The sequence below is a fragment of the Pithys albifrons genome, chromosome 1 (assembly GCF_047495875.1).
Source record: "Pithys albifrons albifrons isolate INPA30051 chromosome 1, PitAlb_v1, whole genome shotgun sequence".
Taxonomy (NCBI): Eukaryota; Metazoa; Chordata; class Aves; order Passeriformes; family Thamnophilidae; genus Pithys; species Pithys albifrons.
The window spans coordinates 33,972,573-33,990,650 of record NC_092458.1 but is presented as its reverse complement, the minus strand read 5'-3'; the positions used below and the strand labels follow the sequence as shown (position 1 = coordinate 33,990,650).

General features: G+C 41.6%; 1 protein-coding gene across 4 annotated transcripts in view; it reads left to right on the top strand.

The window, feature by feature from the left end:
- Positions 1-1,890: 1,890 nt before the first annotated feature.
- Positions 1,891-18,078, top strand: part of FARP1 (FERM, ARH/RhoGEF and pleckstrin domain protein 1) — a 209,997-nt gene continuing 193,809 nt past the window's right edge. For all 4 annotated transcript variants that reach the window (XM_071549227.1, XM_071549219.1, XM_071549210.1 and 1 more), the window contains exon 1: positions 1,891-2,229. The gene's annotated coding sequence lies outside the window, so the exon portion shown is untranslated. The remainder of the gene's footprint in view (positions 2,230-18,078) is intronic.

Genomic DNA, 18,078 nt, shown 5'->3' with positions numbered 1-18,078 from the left:
TGGAAGGCATTGAAGATGACCTCACTCACTTGGTGTAGATTACAACAACTCTTTTGTTAGGTGTGAATGAGGCATTAATGATCTGGAGTGCAGATAAAAAGCACCAGGAAATTCTAAATGTTAAGTGCTATACTTACCGTAACTGCACTGTTTAGTAAGAGTTAAAGCTGCTGACAAAACAAGTATTTGGAAAAAGGAAATATTTTTATTATGTCAGTGTTTTTAACACAGTTCATATGGCTAATCAGTTAGACTAGGTGGTCGTTGTAGGTCCCTTCCAAGTGAAATATTCTCTTCTCTTGCTCTGTTTTTATTCTATTTCCATCCTACACTGTCAGAATGAGAATGTAATCTTTCTTCTGGATCTTCTAGAGACTGTGCATTTTGCAGAAGAAATCTAGGGGAAATAACAATAATTACTATCTATCAAGAATTGACTGCTAAAGGCAGTTGCCATATTTTCAGTCAGTATTATATGTATTTTGGTTAAGGTTTCAGGGTTAACTACAGGGATTAAGTTCTCTTGATCTCACGAGGCTGGATGACATACGCATAGAAGTATTTGTAGTGAAGTGCTTGTACATAGAGAGGCTCTACTGTTGACGGCAGAAGAATTTGTCTTTTGGGTATTAAGCAAGGTCAGGGCTTACACACACACACAAAAAATATAGAGTTCTATTTCTTCCAGTGATTAAAATCTGGATATAGTGATCGGGCTCCTCAAATAATCTTTAAATGCTAAATACTCAGAAGGGTCACCTTTTTTACACACCTAATTTACTGCTCCCTCTTGGGTCACTGAGAGAACTTCAAAGACATGAAGGGTCTCCCCTGCATCACTCATTTGTGTGCACCACCCAGTCTTCCTGAAGAAACATTGGGTGAAAGACCGGAGAAGGCTCAGAGAGATACACGTCCTAACACTTCAGTTATGCAGATATATAGCGATGATGTGAAAGCTGCTGTATGCAGATATCTCCTCTGGCCCTAGGTGTGACAACCTTTTTGTTACAGCTTCAAATCTTTTCTGAGAGAATGTACGGGATCTCTAGAAAAGGCTCACACCCAACTCTGGCCTCTGCCTGGTGGGCATCTTTATGCTCACATGTTGGAGTGGAGATCGTTGTGACAGACAAGATCCTGAACTCCAGATTGCTAGTACTAGTCAAACTTTACCGTGCTGTCATCTGTGGTTGCCTAAAGAGAAAGAAAACAGAGTTTAGGACGAACTAGTAACCATAAATGTGGACACAGTACGTGCACACACCTAGTCCTTCAGTTTCTCTGCTGGCTCCTGAAGCCTCGCTCCTAAAGCAGAAGAGCCGGAGTATCCATTGATACGTTCACCCCCTGAAGCAGTGTCCTGGTTCCTCCTGAAGGACCCACCCAGTTTAACATCGCCGCAGCTGCTGATGAGCAAACCTATTTCCCCTCTAAGGGCGGGCAGCATGGTGCCCGTTTCTGCACGGTGCCCCGGTGGGCGTCTATGCCGGATGGTCCCCAAAATCCACCGGCAGGCGCAGAGACCCCGCAGAGCCTCTCACTCCCCTTGCCCCGGGGCTGCAGCAGGGTTTAACCCTTCGCTTACACCGCGGCTACCTATGCGCTGCTCCACCCTCCTGGTGCCCGGGAGGAGGAGGAGGCGGGGGAAAGTATCTGGAGACCCCCCGGCACCGCAGGGGCTCAGGGCGGTGGTCGCTGCGCCTCCGGCCCCTCTCCCACTCGGGCTGCCCGGGTACCACGGCCGGGGCGGACGTCCCGCTCACCCCATCGCTGGCAGCGCCGATCCGAGCGGCTGGCGCCGGCCGTGAACGCTGGAGGGGGCTCTCGGCCGCCTCCTCCCGCCGGCGGCTCCCCCTCCGGGAGGGGGCAGGGTTAAGGGAGGGAGGTGCACCCGCGGCAGAGCGGCGGCGAGCGGCGTCCAGTTCCCGCTCCCCCGGTCCGCGGGCGGCAGCAGGACCAGCCCCTCCGTCGCCTCCTGCCTCCCTTCTCCTCCGCGCCGGCCCGGTGGGCTCCCCGCGCTGCCAAGCCGGACATGGCGACCCTGCTCCTGCGAGCCCCTCGCTGTCCTCCTTCCCCCGCTGCTGCCGCTCCTGCCACCGCCTTCTCCTCCTCCTCCCCGCGGAGCTTTTAATGGCTCGGACCTCCGGCGGCCAAGCGCGACTGTCCCTGCAGCAGCCGCAGCGAGGAGAGCCGACGGGAGCCCTTGCAGCTCTAGCCCCGCGCACGGTAAGGACGGCACGGCAAACAATGGGCCGGGCGGCAGTGGCGGCGAGAGGCTCCCGCCCCGCCGGGCAGCGCGGCCGGGGCTGCGGGGCGGGTGGCGGGACCCGCCCGCGGGGCGGCGGGGCGGCCGGGCAAGGAGGCAGCCGGTGGCCCGGAGCGCCGCCCCCGGCACCGCCGCCCCCTGCCCGGGCGGTGACAGCCCGGCGGACACCCCGGTCGGCCCCGCGTAATCCCATTAGCGCGGGTAATCCGCGGGCAGGCTCCGCGCTGAGCGCCTCCCGGACCGCCCGCCCTTCCCCGCGTCCCCAGCTGCCGCGGCTGGGCGCAGTCCGGGCGGCGGCGAGGGCGGACGCGCGGCTCCCTGCCTTTTGTTTCTCCCTAAGCTGGGACCCGGCCCCCGACCACGGCGCGGGGCGGGAGCCCTGCAGGGACGTGCGGTGCCGGGCGGAGTTGGAGGGACGGCCCGGGGAAGGGTTTAGCCCAGGCCGGCTGGTAGCGGGGAGGTGCCGCTCCGGGGGGAGGGCAGCGCGCCTCCATCCCGCCCCTCTCCGGGGAGGCCCGGCGGGGACGGGACGGGCTCCCACTCATCCCCGGCCAGTGCCACCACCCCGGGTTCCCTGAGTAGCCGGCTGCAGCGGCTGCGGCCGGCCGATGCTCCCTCCCTCCGCCTTCACACACAGGGGTGCGTAAAGGTGGCTCCAGCCTGGTTCCCTCGATGCCTCTGTCGTCAACTCGCCCGTGCCTAAGCTGGAGAATTCTCTGCTTTCTAACCGAGTGTTGCCTGCTCTCCTTATGATCAGCCTTTGCCAGCGGACAACCGCTGGAGAAAGTTTAGAGTAAACTGCAGTTTATTTTCAGAGCGGGAGCTCATGTGCAGTAGGCCTTAGCTTTTGTGACACGGCTGCTTTCCCTCTTTTTAAAGCAGGCGTAAGTTCTCAGAAGTTTATTTAAAATTGCGAGATTTGCTTGATTGCTGGGCATGAAATTGCTGCGTAGTGCATCTTTTTCTGTCACAGCCTTCTTACCTGTGTTACTTTCATAGAGATTTGTCCTCGGAGAGCGGAGTGGTGATTGCTCTAAAGGAAACAGTTTCGCTCATTTGTTCTATTATTCGTATCCCTCAGATACTTTGGCTCCTGCTCCATGTATTGCTTCCAATTCACAGCAAGCAGCTGATGTTGGAATTGAGCCAACAAAAATAAAATTCAGAAGGAGGCCAGTTAAGAAAAGCCCCCAAAGCCCTTTTGAATCAAGATACCCTTCCCCTGCGTATGGATGTTTATGCAAGAATTGTGGTATCTAGCTAATTAGTGGATCTGAGCCTTTTAGAAATGGTGCTGCGCACCAAGAAGGTATGAAATCCTCTTAGCTATGCCTCACGTGTCTGACCTGCTGGGGTCTCGAAACTCGGGGCTGGCTGACAGGGCAGGGCAGGATAGGAGCTGTGTGTGCTGTGCCCGCTGCGTTCCACTCTGACGTGCGCATGAAGTGAGGACTGGGCTGTTAGTGAAGCCAGGTGAGAACTGGTCTTCCTCCTTTGCCCTGGCCTTCCCTAGTATCAAAAGTGCCCGATGCTCAGCAAAGCGTAGCAACTCTGTGGCTCAGGGATCCCACCTAATGTTTTTTCTTTGTGATTTAGAACTTTGTTCTCACAGGTATGGCTTTGCACAAGGATTCGGTAGAATCTCTTTTGTTTCATTTACAAATAGCAAAGATGAGAGGTTATATGTAAAACTGTGCATTACAATGACTATTTTTGAAATCTTAGACCTTGCTATATCAGTCCAAACACAGTGTAAATTCTTTTATCCTTACAGAATTAAGCTCGAATCTAGAACTGTGGATCCCGGTGGAAAGGGTAGTTGATTGTAGGGCCAACTTGTCATCATCACGGGAAGAGGTTAGAAAGCTGTATTTCTCAGCTTGTTTTTTGCACAATCGTGTGTACAATGGATTACTGTTTTTTTCTTCTACACTCTTTGAACAACAAAGCAAACTAGGGAAGTGGGTGGAATATTTAGCAAACAGTAACATGGAACTTCAAAATGTCAAAAGTTGTTGTGAGATTGAATGTGTAATATTGAAGCCTGACTTTTATTTAATAGCTGGACTTCAAATCAGATTTTTTCCTTCCCCTCTCCCCCTCCCCCCTGCAGTCCGACACAGTTCATTAGTCATTTTGTAATCAATATCTTAGAGCATGCTACTTGTAAGCAAACTTTTTGAAAGAAAACTGTGGAAGATAAATGACCTAAGGGGAAACACCAATTAAATGGGATGGCTTGAAAAAGAAAAGACTTGCTGTAGGAAGTGTATTTCTTCATTAAAATTCAGATAGAGAATTCTAAATTTATAGAGCTATTCAGTAAATTTTCCCTGCTGATTTTTAGATTAATTTGACTTAGGAAAAAAATCCAAACTTTCTCTTAAAAAATTCATATATGATGATAACTAGCAGCTCTTTAAAAAAAAAAAGATAAAAAATTTTGACACTGATGAATATGAGGCTGCCAGTTCTGGCAGCTTTTTTAGATTGTGTGTGCTTCATGCTGGAGCTATGCAAAAGAAATGCTTCTCTGGTTTGAAATATCATTGCATTAAGTCTTTGATTTGCTCTTGAGCACATGTGTTTTAAATGGACTGAACTGGTATGGTGACTCCCAAACTGGGATCTGTTAGGGCATGAAGGTGGTCCACGGGGCCATATTGTTTTCACAGTGTTTGCAGGGACAAGTTGGTTGTTGGGCAGAGACCCTTCAGGGCTGACAGTAGGCTAGAGAATCATAGGTGCATTGCCAACTGAGTTCATCCCCTCAGCTTTTGTGAGGTGGAAAACTATGCAGAGAACAATGTTGCCTGTTCTCTCATTGTTAATGGTTGTTCGTCCCTTTTTTCTGAGACTGGAATTTGAAGTGCAGGTCAGTGTTTGACCTTGTCCTCCCCTCTGCTTCATTTGGGGAAATGCAGATGTTCATCTTGCTGACTGAAGTGGGGATCAGGATCCAAAACTTCAATGGAATTGACTCAACTCATATTTTTAAGCTTAGAGTCATACTGGGGAAGTATATTTTGCAGCTGTAGGATTGGGTTGCAAAACCTGATTATATACATAAATTAAGCTCTAGTGGATGTTTTCAGCAGTTAAACTTCTGTATTACTAATCTTTGTTAAATTCTAGGGCTGAATCAACGTATTAACATTGTACTTTGCATGCTGTGCTGCTAACTACAGGGACTAAATTTACTGGATTTGGTTTCTGGTTTGTCTCCCCCCCTCCCCAGCCCCACTGTTTTTTCATGGTGCTTGTCTGTGTTAGTACCCTAATTTAGAAAATCATGATAAAAATGCTGTTTATTGAATTTGGGTCCACCAACTTGTTTTGCTTTTTCTGTTTCTTCTTTTAGAAATTGGCATGTTTATCTTAAAAAACCCTTTCCAGGCTCAATTTCATGACATTCAAGGGTTGCAGTTTGTGTATTTTTTGTGTACTTTTCTGAATGTCTACATAGATGGTGAAGTTTCTAGTTTATGAATGGATTGCTGAATAGGGAGAGTGAAGGGGCAGACTGTTTTTCTGGTTGTAAAGGCACAGAAGACTAATTACAGAGGTATAAAAGGTCATCAGGCTCAAGTCAGCTTTGAATTTGTGCAAAAGGTCAGTAAATTTGGCCTGCAGAAATGTAGGCAAATCAGACAATTAGGTCAGTCTTTATCAGTTGTGGGCACTATCTTGTTTGCCATCAATTGCAGCACGATGAGCTTTCTTGCCTTGATTGTAATAAAGTAGACTTGATTAAATGTTATGAGAAATGAAAATATGATATGCCTTTTGGGGGATTTGGGGAGCAGAGTATGCAACTACATTTCTGTTTTTTCTTTTCTGGCAATACAGATGAGGAAAATTGTTTCTAATGTTGGTTGTCAAAAGAGACTTGAAGGAAAAAAGAATGGTGGCTCTGTTAGGCGGTACTCAAATAAAATGAAGCTTTGTTGCTGAAGTTCAGGAAGGTGTTAAAGTTCTGTTTTCTATTGATCTCGGAAGGGAACTGATTTTTCTAATGTGCCCTTCAGTGTTACACAGTGAAGTCTGTACAGTAAAATCTGTTGTTGTGTCACTGTGTAAAATGGAGGAAAGAACTTTCTCAAGACATGAAATGTGGATACTGAGGTTTACAGGAGAAGATTTCTGTGCAATACATGTTTGTTACTAGGCATGAGGCATACTGGGGGGATTGGGTGGTATTTTAGTATAAGGTAGGGACAGTGTTTCCAGTCAATGTATTCTTTCCCAGGTTCTAAATTGGGTGTGGTGTTGAAAGCTCACTGAAAGGTGGGAGACTGTCTCTTGAGACATTGTTGCTGCTTTCCTTACTGGGGATGCCTTCCTTATGCACCACTCTGCTTCTCATCATTAGAATCAATTTTTTGGCTACCTTGGCACCAGTGTTGGAGATGGCTGACACCTGTGGTACAAAGATTTATTAGGTGAATAGCAATGTTAACCATGATTTCAATCCACATTTCCTTCCAAATATGCTGACTTGAGGGGGGCAAAGTAGTGGTTTGGACCTTGTGGGGTGACTGAATTTGCCATAATGGAAGTATGTTAAGAAACTATTACGCTCCTATTTGACATGTGATTCTGATTGTAAGGCTATCTGAATTGCTGTTTCCAGCTCTCTCCCTCGTTGGGTATGTTAACACAGAAGTGAAAAGCCTAAGTTGGGCAAACAAAGGAACCTTCCCCTCCTCCTCTTTGTATAGGTCTCCCTAAAGTATCTATTTCTATAACACACAAGGTATTTAGGTGTATAATACACAAAATATTACAGAAACTATGCAGCAGGAGATGTCACAGGGGCTATTTTGTCTGAGGAAAAGCTGTGACTTTCTGAGCAGAGATGCTAGTATGAAACCATCAGTGCTTGAAACAATTGTATTTGAGTGCCAGGACTGTCCTCTGTATACATGGGGAATATGGGATTGGTGCCTCAGGGACAAGCTGCTGGGATACCTGGATTGTCTTGCACAAAATACTGCTAAGGAAGAGCATTCATTTTTATAGGTCAAAAGATGAAAACTGGAAACCTTGGCAGTAAAGGAGAGAGCTGGTATCGTTGGACACTTCCTTTTCTGATCTAGGGCTGCTGGTTTTGCTGGCCACTATTTGCCTTTGTGCATCTTTCACACCTGATTATTCGCAGGACCAGTATTTTCATCAATGGTCACTAATAATACTGACAACTGTGTCTCCTTAATCAAAGACCCTTATTTTCAGTCACCTGACCACAGGCACTGGTCAAGAAGACATTTGTCAGTGTATTCAAATAGCAAGTGTGGCACAAAGGGTCTAGCTGCTCAGTAACCTGTGTGGATTTAATTGACTCTTTCTGCTGTGCATTAGGCATTTTTCTGCTCTTTATACTTTTTAAAATAATTTAATTTTTGTGCCTGGATTAAGAACTTGAGCTGCAGTTATGTGCTCTTTCAAGCTCTAAGTGTTGTTTTTGGACATGTCCCAGTCTCCATCTCCCCACTGAACAACACCAAAGGTGCTTCATGGAGACCTTTGCTAGCCCAGCATTGGAGCACTGACAGGCTGCTCATTAGTCTTTTATGGCTCTCCTTATCAGTTTAACTGTGAAACTCCCTATCACTTTGGTGGCACGTTAGAATAATTAGGCTTCCTGTTCAGCAGGTTTGTGTGACATTGATTTTGGCCTGAAAGTTCAGGGAAGGGGAAGGATACTATTAAATTATACGAAAAGAAAAGTATGTCTTCCATAGTTTCCTTTTTCCATTAGAAGTGAGTTTAAAACAGTCTTGCACAAAGAGAGGCAGGAATGCTGAGCAGACTTTCATGCTACTTATAAAGGAGGTATTTTCCCTTGCATTAATAAATAAATGGAAATAAATTTCTAAAATGAATAGAGGATATGGTGATATCACTATTCAGTTGAAACAGGGCTTCACATCATTCAGAGGCTCTGGGAACACAGCAGGTATTAGACAGACTTGGAGCATTTCCCAGGCCACTCTGGTCTTCCTAGGATTATGTGAAGGGAGAATGGGATGCCATTTAGGGGTTAAGGATTTGTTTCTGTCCATCTCTTTCATTGCTCCTGTTATTCTGGAGTTTGCTGCTGCTTGTGGCTTGCCATCAAAGTGAACATAACTTGATTTAGTTTTATTTTGTTAATTCTCTACAGTCTTACGATTGCAATAACAGTGATTACAACTGAGAAGTCCCTGGCCAACTCTCGCTGTGGTGTATAATAGCAGTGGCTTTTACAGAGTAAGAAGAAGTATGATTTGTTTAGTTTGTCCCGCCTGAGGTTATTTTCTGAAACAACCAGGCTAAAAAGGAAGGTAAAGCTCCTGTGAAAGTAAGAATTGCAGAAGTTCTGTGTTTTCTTTTTCTTCAAGAATTTCCTATTTTCCAGGAAGTGCTTCATATTCTGGTTCTTAACAATATGAAAAATAATAAAGGGAGAATGGATGGGAGGGATTTAGTTGCAGTACCTTTTAGAAAATTGAGAGTGTATATAATTTTATGTACCAAATAATCTCTGCATTATAGAAGTTAATTTGTGTGAAACTGTAAGGTGAACCTCCTTGGGTAATTTTCATTATTTTATTTGAAAACCTCAGCTCCTGCCTTATCCTTGTGGAAATTCCTACTGACAAAAATGTCTTGTTTGCATTGTATTTGTAAGACCTGAAACTACTACGTTTGCCTTTAACACATTAAACATTCATTAGTGCTTTTTAAACAGAGGCATCAGTACGTGAATGTGGGAAGATCAGCTGTATGGTTATGCCATTGTAACCTGTGCTGTTCATCAGCCAATTTTTACAGCTTAGCTGAATTAATTGTTGTACTGTGGAAAGTAAAATTGTGTAATGTTTTGGTACAGAGTGCCATTTTTTCGCTTCTGTGTCCCTTGAAATGTTGAGCATAAGTTTCAGTACTATGATGAAAGATAAAATACTAGCAACCATGTAAAGAAGCATAAAATAAGAAAAAAAGGAAAGGATACCTAGAATGTGTGGTCAATAAATATTGAAACTGAAGCTAGCAGAAAATAACCTCCAAGTGTCTCAACAGCAAATAAATAAATAAATAAAACAAAGACGAAGCAGATGGTGTGACTATTTCAGTGGAGAAAAGGGCAAGTGACTCTACCATTTGAATGTAAAAAGGTTTTTAAAAGGCATTCTAATTAATTGCTGCTCACAGCTCTGCTTTTACTAGTAATATTTGAATTTTGAGATAAGTCACAAATGACACAGTTCCCACAGTTTGCCTAAAACATGTGAGTTGGAAGTGAGCCTTTAAGGGAAGAATTTCTAAATAAACCTGTGGGAGAGGAGTAGCTGTTGATGATAACTTTATGGGGCAGGTTTATCTATCAATATTTTTTTCGTATTATTTGCAAGTAAGGCTTGAATGATAGTGCTGCATCTTTGTTTCTGACTATGGTCTGTCTTTACCTCTGTAAACTGTTCAGCAACTTCAGCCATGCTAGACAAACAAGGAACCTTAATTAAAAAATAAATGATAGATAGAGGAGAGACTCAAATCACTGCAGCTGTTGCTGGAGGTCATCTCTGTTGCCTCCCAGCTGCCCCATCGACATGTGTGTAGTGTGCTGGCTGGATAGCCACAGAGGTACTGCTCAAGGCAAATGCAACATCATGCCATCTAATTGGCAGTGAATAAATAGGAGAGTGTCAGGAGAGGTGTGGGGAAGGCTGTCAGGACAGGAGGTGTGTGATGGAGAGAGCTGTGCAGCAGGTGGCTTTTTGTTGTGCAGGGGTTGAGAAAAGAGTTGAGTGGAAAACAACTTTTATTAGCTCTGTTGGTCAACAGACTTACTTTTACAGAGTTACTCTTAGCAGGGAGGAAATAAATGCAGTACTAGTGAAACATGTCCAGAAGGTGGAATATTTATCAAAAACCTTGCCTATATGGACACCAAGCACAATTTCCCAAAGTTATCTGGAAAATGCTTCCTATAGCCATGAAATAATCTGCCTTTATCCATGACATACCAAAGTGATGATGCAAGAGCAGAATATCTGCATGATTTTTAACTCCAGTTGTCCAGCTTTTTTAATGAAAATCAAGGACTACTTCAAATTCTGTACCTAGAAATTATCCACTAGGCAATACCTTGAACATGAACATTTCTTCCTTAATTTTGTGTGCAGTGGCTGCACACCGAGGTGCCAGAGAATTCGTGGGAGCAGTTTCGTGTTGTAGTAACGCTTCAAGGATCATTGAAAGCAATGGACAAGCAAATGACACTTGATGGCTGCTCTCTGCTTGAGCAAACCCAAAAGAGTGAAGCCATTCCTGTCTTCCTGAATGAAAAGAAAGTACATGATGGAGGTGAGCTAGGGACTAATAGCAGCACACTGCAAGTATATGACTGAAAAATTGGATCACTGTTGTGATTAGAGTGTATGTATATTTTTCTACATATGATGAGAAGAGGGAGTTCAGAAGCACTTTCTTTTTCTGGAACCAAGATGTAGACTTTTGATTCTCTCTCAAAAGAACCTAGCAGACCCAACAGTCTGTATGTTCAAGAAAATTCAGACATGTATGTGAGAGCACCCCAGGACTGGAACTGAGGCCAGAATATATGCCATGAAAGCAAAATGGTAGCTATACATCTAAAAACTCTGCAGAAGTGTAAAATGTATAGGGAAGTTTTAAAGCCTCCTATCTCTGGCAGTTTTGGGCTAACCTCAGAGAAGAAAGAATTTCAGACAAAGGTGATCTGAGAGCTGCTCCAGCTTGGCAAGGAAAATGTAATTTGGAGATATGTAAGAGAAAATTAATCAGAATAATAGGTCTGACTCTTACAAGGAGATTGAGTCTAATGAAATTAATATCTGAAAATAAATTATAAAACCAACCTGATGATATATATCAGTACCTAAGAGGATGTTTTAAAATGTAGATCTCCAGGATTTTTCTGCAGAGGAGTTCCAAGGAGTGGAATAAGAATATCTGCTTTTATTTTCTCATAGAATATTTGAATTGCGGTAAGCAAACCCATTTCATTTGTGTGCATTTGCTGTTGAAATGAAGTGGCAATTTGCCTCAACTTGGAAAAGGCTGACATGCCCGAGAGCTGGGTTGTACTGTATCAGCTGGGTAAAAGTTTCCTAAAGTCTATTGGCAATGCCTGACTTTTGTGAAATAAAATATGCTGCAGCAATTTTTCATTTGTATGTGTGTATGTTAACCAATGAGTGAATTTATTCTAAGCATTAGCTTGCTTGTTTATGGCAAATCCTGGAATAGCCTATTTTTTTCATTAGACTTACAGGTTAAATTTAAGTGGAATATTGTCATGAGGACAAACTAGTTGGATTACTTTTGAATGTGTTTAAGGAAAGTTTCACACATCTTTGTTTGGTATTCCTCCAGTAAGGCCTGATCCTTTTTTATCTTCAAAGCTTAAAGCTTGAGGGAACAATAAAGGCTCAAATCAATTGGAATTAATTGCAACTAGATCATCAGCACAGTTTTGTTTAATTTACAGTGTTTATTTAGTGCTCTCCTGTTAAGGAATTTTAACCAAATTGTTTATGCTGTGGAGGACTACAGGGAGGAATAGCAACAGCCCAGGTAGTTGATTGAGGACTCCACCTTATGGATATATATATACACACATATAGATGGATATATAAACACACACACATATATATGGGGACATAGGGATCCCACTGAGCTGGGTGCTTTCATTGGGGCCACCCTTACCCTCCATCAATGTTCTTAAAGCATCAAGATGGGTAAGTTCTGCTTTTAAATTAAAATCACACAGCAACAAAAGTGAAATGAGTATTTTGATTACAGTGACTGCAACTAAGCATGTGAATGGCGTTTCCCTGCTATTTTGGAATAGAATAGTCTTTAGAAGGTCTTGTCTCAGTGCTTATTGTTTGTACTTCTTGCTTAAGTGTGCAGTGTTGCAGTGCTCAGCTGCCCTCTTTGAGGACTGTGGTGGTGCCTCATGAAATATTACACTGTCCTTAACCCTCAAGTTTGAGAGTGTGTGTTCTATGGGACAGCTTCAGGCTGTTTTCTTCAGGGAGTAACATTTGATGGGGACAGCTGAAAAGCAAAAGTCTTGACCTTTGAACACATGGAATGTTGTGGGGGATTATCCTTACCTAATATGCAATTAGCTTGTGTTAGAGGGGAAAACAGAAACCCGTTTCTTTGTGCCAGTTTCTTTTTGTCCACTCTTTATTTTTTCTTCTTCTCCCTCCTCAAAATTCCCATATGCATAGACTTTGTGTTTAGCAGTATGTAATTTTTTCTGTTTCATTAATAAGGCTGAATTTCTTTTAGGGTAAAAGAAAACCATGATGTAAATTGAGTCTCTGTGATTCTGTTTCTACACATCATGTGTGCTGCTGTTGGCAGTCCTGGGAAGAATCATTCCTCTTGGCTTAGTCTTAACAACAGTTTAATGAAAAAAACCAATCAAAACAAAAAATGCTGTCACTGTTGCAAGGCTGATTAGGGAAATGTATTTGATTACTAGAAATTAATGAATCTATAGCTTTTCTTCTAGAAATAAAGGGCGAAGAGCCTGCAATCAGAACCATTCATTTAATAAAGGTGGAATTTTACTGATGCTACTTTTATCACGTTTTCAGGTAGTAAGGATTATTTAATGTTCTCCAAAACTGGCCATATTGATTTTTTTTTGTGCAATACTTGTTTTTGCTTCTTGAATTCTATTAATTTTTTATTTCCCAACTCCCTTTTTTTAAATGCAGTTACTATCTGTGACAGGATTCTTTCATATCTATCCATAATCATCTCTTTCATTGATAAGGTAAATGTGATGGAAGGACACATTGGTGTTTTTTGGTTTTGTTTCTGTGTTTTGTTGTTTTTAAGTTTCAGTAAGCTTATAGCCAAATCTATTTCTGGCATAGAGTCCTGGATCTTTTTAGCTGTTCATTTATATCTTCAACAAATGTATAGGTATGTAAATTTTGAGTAATACTCTTTTTCCATTAGTCCTACTTTCTCAGCCATAAGGAAGGAATGCATATCTTTGGAGGCTCATCTGGCATTTTGATGGCCCAGTGAAACTTCGTTATTTTTGGCATGAAGCCTTTAAATGCTGCAACAGATCTTGTATATGACTGGTATGATTTGGATTGAGAATGGTAAGCCCAATTTTGGATAGTTATCTTAATGGATTTTTTTAAAAGGTTTTTTTCCCCCTTGTGGTTGAATAGAGTCAATTAAAGTTTTTCTTTGTGATCATCACAATATTCAAATTTAAAATTTTAAAAAATTCTGTCCTTTGCCATGTAAGTTCTACATACATTGTTCTGTACATATGATAAAAAGAAAGAAACATACATTAATTTTAAGAGTTACCAACTATTAAGGAAATCTGACTATAAATAACCATGGTTTATTCAGTTATTTATTTTATTCAGTGATTTTTTTCCACTAGGAGAAGTAATCTCATTTATTTCCATGGATGTAAAAGTCAATAACTTTTTTTTCACTTAACATATTAGACATTTTGATTTGTAAACATTTACCTGTTACTCTGTCATGGACATGCCCTTATATTTTGGCTTATAATTGCCCTTGATATTACTTACTTAAATTTTGTTCAGTTGTTTGTAGGTTGAACTTCCTTTCTTTTCATTGCCTGCAGAGCTGTGTTTTCAGTGACTGACTAAAGGACAAGTTTTAGGTAACTACAGGCTTGAGCCAGTGTTACTAAGAGTCTTGGCAATGGTCTTTCCTGTGTTCATATTCTGATTCAAGGGTGCTCCCTAAAAGGTCTCAAGTTCTTGTTCAGGCTTCTTTCAGATGTCTTAAATACCACTACTTCCATTAAAAGGAAAACAAAAATCTGCTTTATGTTTATGGTCTTACTGTTGGGGATTTTTCCTGCTGGTAAACTGGCCTGTGTAAAACTGTTCTAGTTCTTCTTAAATCTTTCAACTTCCCACTCAGCTTGCAGACCACATGTTCCTACACTTCATCATTCTGCAGACAGTTTGTTCCCTTGTTGCTCAATTGTTGCGACCTCCTCAGTTCCCTGGGAAACTTCTGTTCTGCTCTGGGCTGCCCAGTTCTAGTAGTGTTGTTACCTGTGGGACAGAGCACTTCAGGAGGACTCGCTGTGTAGGGGTTTGTTTTGTGTGTAACCTAGTTATTGAATCACTGGCAGTACATCTGTCAGTCTCTCTTCTCAATTTGAATATTTTTTCTCTTACTGCTATCTGCCATGGTATTTAAAATATTAAATGAATTTGTTTTCTTGAAGTGTAATCACTCATTTTTAAAGCAGTTTGTGATTAATGACCTTAAGGTTTCCTTTTGTTACCATATGCTTAGTCATTTTATCTGTGTTAGTAAGGCATGATGACCTATTTTGTTTAGTGTGTATACCTTTTGAGCTGAAGGATGTTAGCAGAAGTGTATCTTGGAATTTCTTGGGTATGCTGGAGACAAAAAAAGGGACTAAAGTAACAAAACTGTTAGCTGAGCATGGTTCTCTTCTGTAAGGTGTTAGAAGCATGTTAGACTATAAAAGCTTTAAAGTGCCATCCTTATTTTTTAACACTGTCTTTAATAAGGAGTTCATTTATAAACTTCAGATCATTCTAAGACCCTTCAAGCAAGCCTGACTTTACTACAGGAATTCAATAAGGTGCCACTATGCCTTATAGTCACCAGCAGAGGTTCTCTGCTTCCTGGTGGTACCAAGTTAATGAGAAAGCCACTAATTCTTTTATTAGATGAATGCAACTTTGAAGGCTCCTTGCTGAATGAATCCATTAAGACCACTGCTTAGAGGGCATTTAATTTTTTGCAAAACATGCAAAAAGTCAGGGTCACTTTGCTTGTTGAGGACTGTGGTAACATACTATTTATTCACTTTGAAGCAATATTGCATTTGACTGCTTTGTTGGTTCTTCTTGCTTACAATTTACTAATTGGGGGGTTGGAAACTTTAAAAGGATTGAGTAATCATACCCATACTTTTTATTTTCATTACACTGTCTTCCATTTAAAAAAACAAACATTTTTTTCTTAACTTACACTATCTAATGATTTCATAGGTAGTTGTTGTTTATCCATTTCTCCATCTTAAGCACTTCAGACAGATGAGAACCAAGCCATAAGCCTCCTAAATTGTACACACAGTATTCCCTAACTGACTGCTAACTAGTCCTAGTAATTGCAAGGCTCACTCTTTATTGCAGGAAAGGTTAAAATGTCAGGTTCCTGGCAGTGCACATGTTTTGTTTAGTAACAACCTCAGTGGTTTCTGTAGCAGCTTGGTTGAAAATTGCCTCAGTGAAAAAGAGGTGTAATTCTCTTAGAGGCTGAACTTTCTGAGGCAATGAAACAGGAAAAACTGTATGAGCTTAGTAGATGGGCATGTAACCCAGGATCCCTGAGAGTAAACCCAAACACCATCAGAGTGGCGAAACTGCAGGGTTTGGCCTTGAAAACAACTGATAACTAAAGAGTAGGAACAGTTTATCTGCTGTCCATGGGATTCTCCTGCTGACCTTGCCACATTGCATGGGCTGAGAATAGTGTGGTTTTTCTAAGCATGCTGGAGGTGACCGGGGGAAATCTTTCTGGAAGAAGGGGAGAATTAGAGCTTATGAGACACCAGCATACAGTGTTCATGTGGCATTTTGATTTGCATTTCTCTTTTTGCCCCTGTCATCCCTTACTGCAAAGATTGTGTGTTGGTAGTTTTTCAGGAGAGTGGTACAGTTACTGAGCAAAATGAATTCTATTTTTGTAATCTCTTAGCAGCAAGTAGGGCTTATCAAAATTATTGCAAGGCTGATAAGTAGCTTGGTTTGTATTTAGAGTCTATTTTAACATAGTTAAGACTTCAGGTCCTTTCTGTTGTGAATCATTTATTCTACATATGAGTTGCTAGACACCTACGGGGGTTTGCTCATACTTCCCCTGAAGTGTTTCACAGAATCACAGACTATTCTGAGTTGGAAGGGACCCACAAGGATCATCGAGTTCACCTCTTAAGTCAATGGCCAACACAGGGGATGACCTTGGCATTATTACAACCAAGTTTCAACCAACTGAGCTAATCACCCAAACTGGTCAATTCGAACTTACAGCTGGTACCATAGTCATGATTTCCTCTTTGCTGCCATTCCATAAGTTCTTGAAAAGTTGGCATAAGTTGCCCCTGAGCAGTCTTCTCTTGATTTCTGCTGAAACTTCGCTTTTTTCAGGCAGAAATATTCCAGGTGACATTTCTTGGACGGGCAAGAGTGAGGAAGAGCTTCTATGCCTCTCATTAGGTGCATGGGCTCTCTTCCAACACCTGCTACTTCTGCACTTCATTTCTGGATAATGATCTCCACCTTCCAGCATTCTGCAGAGTTGGGAGAAAATTAGAACTATGTGCATTAAAGCTTGAAGCATACAAAGAATTTCAGCTATCTAACTGAAGAGGTGATGCAAATTAGGTGTCTCACAAACTTAGTGTTTGTAGATAATGAAGGAATTGCTTGATATTTCATTAAATTTTGCTATTAATGAATTGAAAAATAAATTACGAGGACCAAATCTTCATCTCTCTATTGTATAATCAGTCACTCTTTTTTAAATAGCAGTCTTGTTTGTGCCAAACTTTTGGGATTTGGTTTGTTTTCTTTTCTCTGATGTATTTTTAGAGATGACTTTTAAGGCATCTTAGTGATTTAAGTTTGGTTCCTTCCAAATGGAGTGTATTGAAAGTCATGGTAAAATTGTCATCTTGGTATAAAGAAACAAATCATCTGCTAATTGCTAAGACAGAAAGTTTAAAAGCAATAAGTGTAAACAAGACTATATAACACTAAAAAAGTGTCTAAATGTTGTGTAACCTACTGGATGTGAAAAAAAAATTGAAGTAAATGTCAACTCTGTATTTAATTGCAAATGAATCTTTGAGATTTATCAACTGACAGAAATGGACTTCTACAGAGAAATGCCAACAGCAGTTTCAGTGTAGGGTTTTGTCCTTACCTAATGTGTTTAGTTTTCAGTAATGGCTAAAATAAATCTGTCTTTATTTCATTTAAACCATAAAATTTATGTAAAAATGTTTAAAAGGATAGTCTTATGCTATCTTTTTTCATTTGACTTGGCCAAGTTTCATGTATTACTAGTAGTGCATGTATTAAATCATGTTGAGAAGTGGAAAGGTACACTGCCAAGGTGCAGACTACAGTAGAAAGTTATCTTTTTTAATTGATGAAGGACACATGCATAAAAAGTTTGGTTTTGTTGGAAGGGGTTTGTTTGTCCTTTGTTTGATTTTTTTGTATAGGTTTTTTGTTTGTTGTTGTTTTGTTTTGTTATTGCCTGTGATTTACTGCAGGAAAATAACCAGTTCTTTCCAAGAAAGGCTCATGATGCTAATGCTGCTAGTCCTAGTCTGAAAATTCAACATCTAATGAGATGTATGACCCTCAGATATACTTTCAATATACTTGTCTCTGAGATATTTTTACCTCATTTTCCTCTTCAGACTGCTTTGTGCATGTCTGGTTGTGTATTCAGATGAGATTTGGCCTCTACACATGTGAGCTTGCATTTCCTGCCATTTCACATACTGGGGGGGAGAATGAAATAACCTGCAAGCAGATCCTCCCAAGCACAATTCCTGGAAATTGTATGCTGTTGTGGGCATGTTTATTTTCTACTTGTCTTCTTGCTGTGATAATCTCAGCTTTCTGAGGAAGGGAGCAGACAGTTTATTTAAAAACCTGTTATAGCAAAATGTCATTTACATAAGTAACAGTAGATGCCTT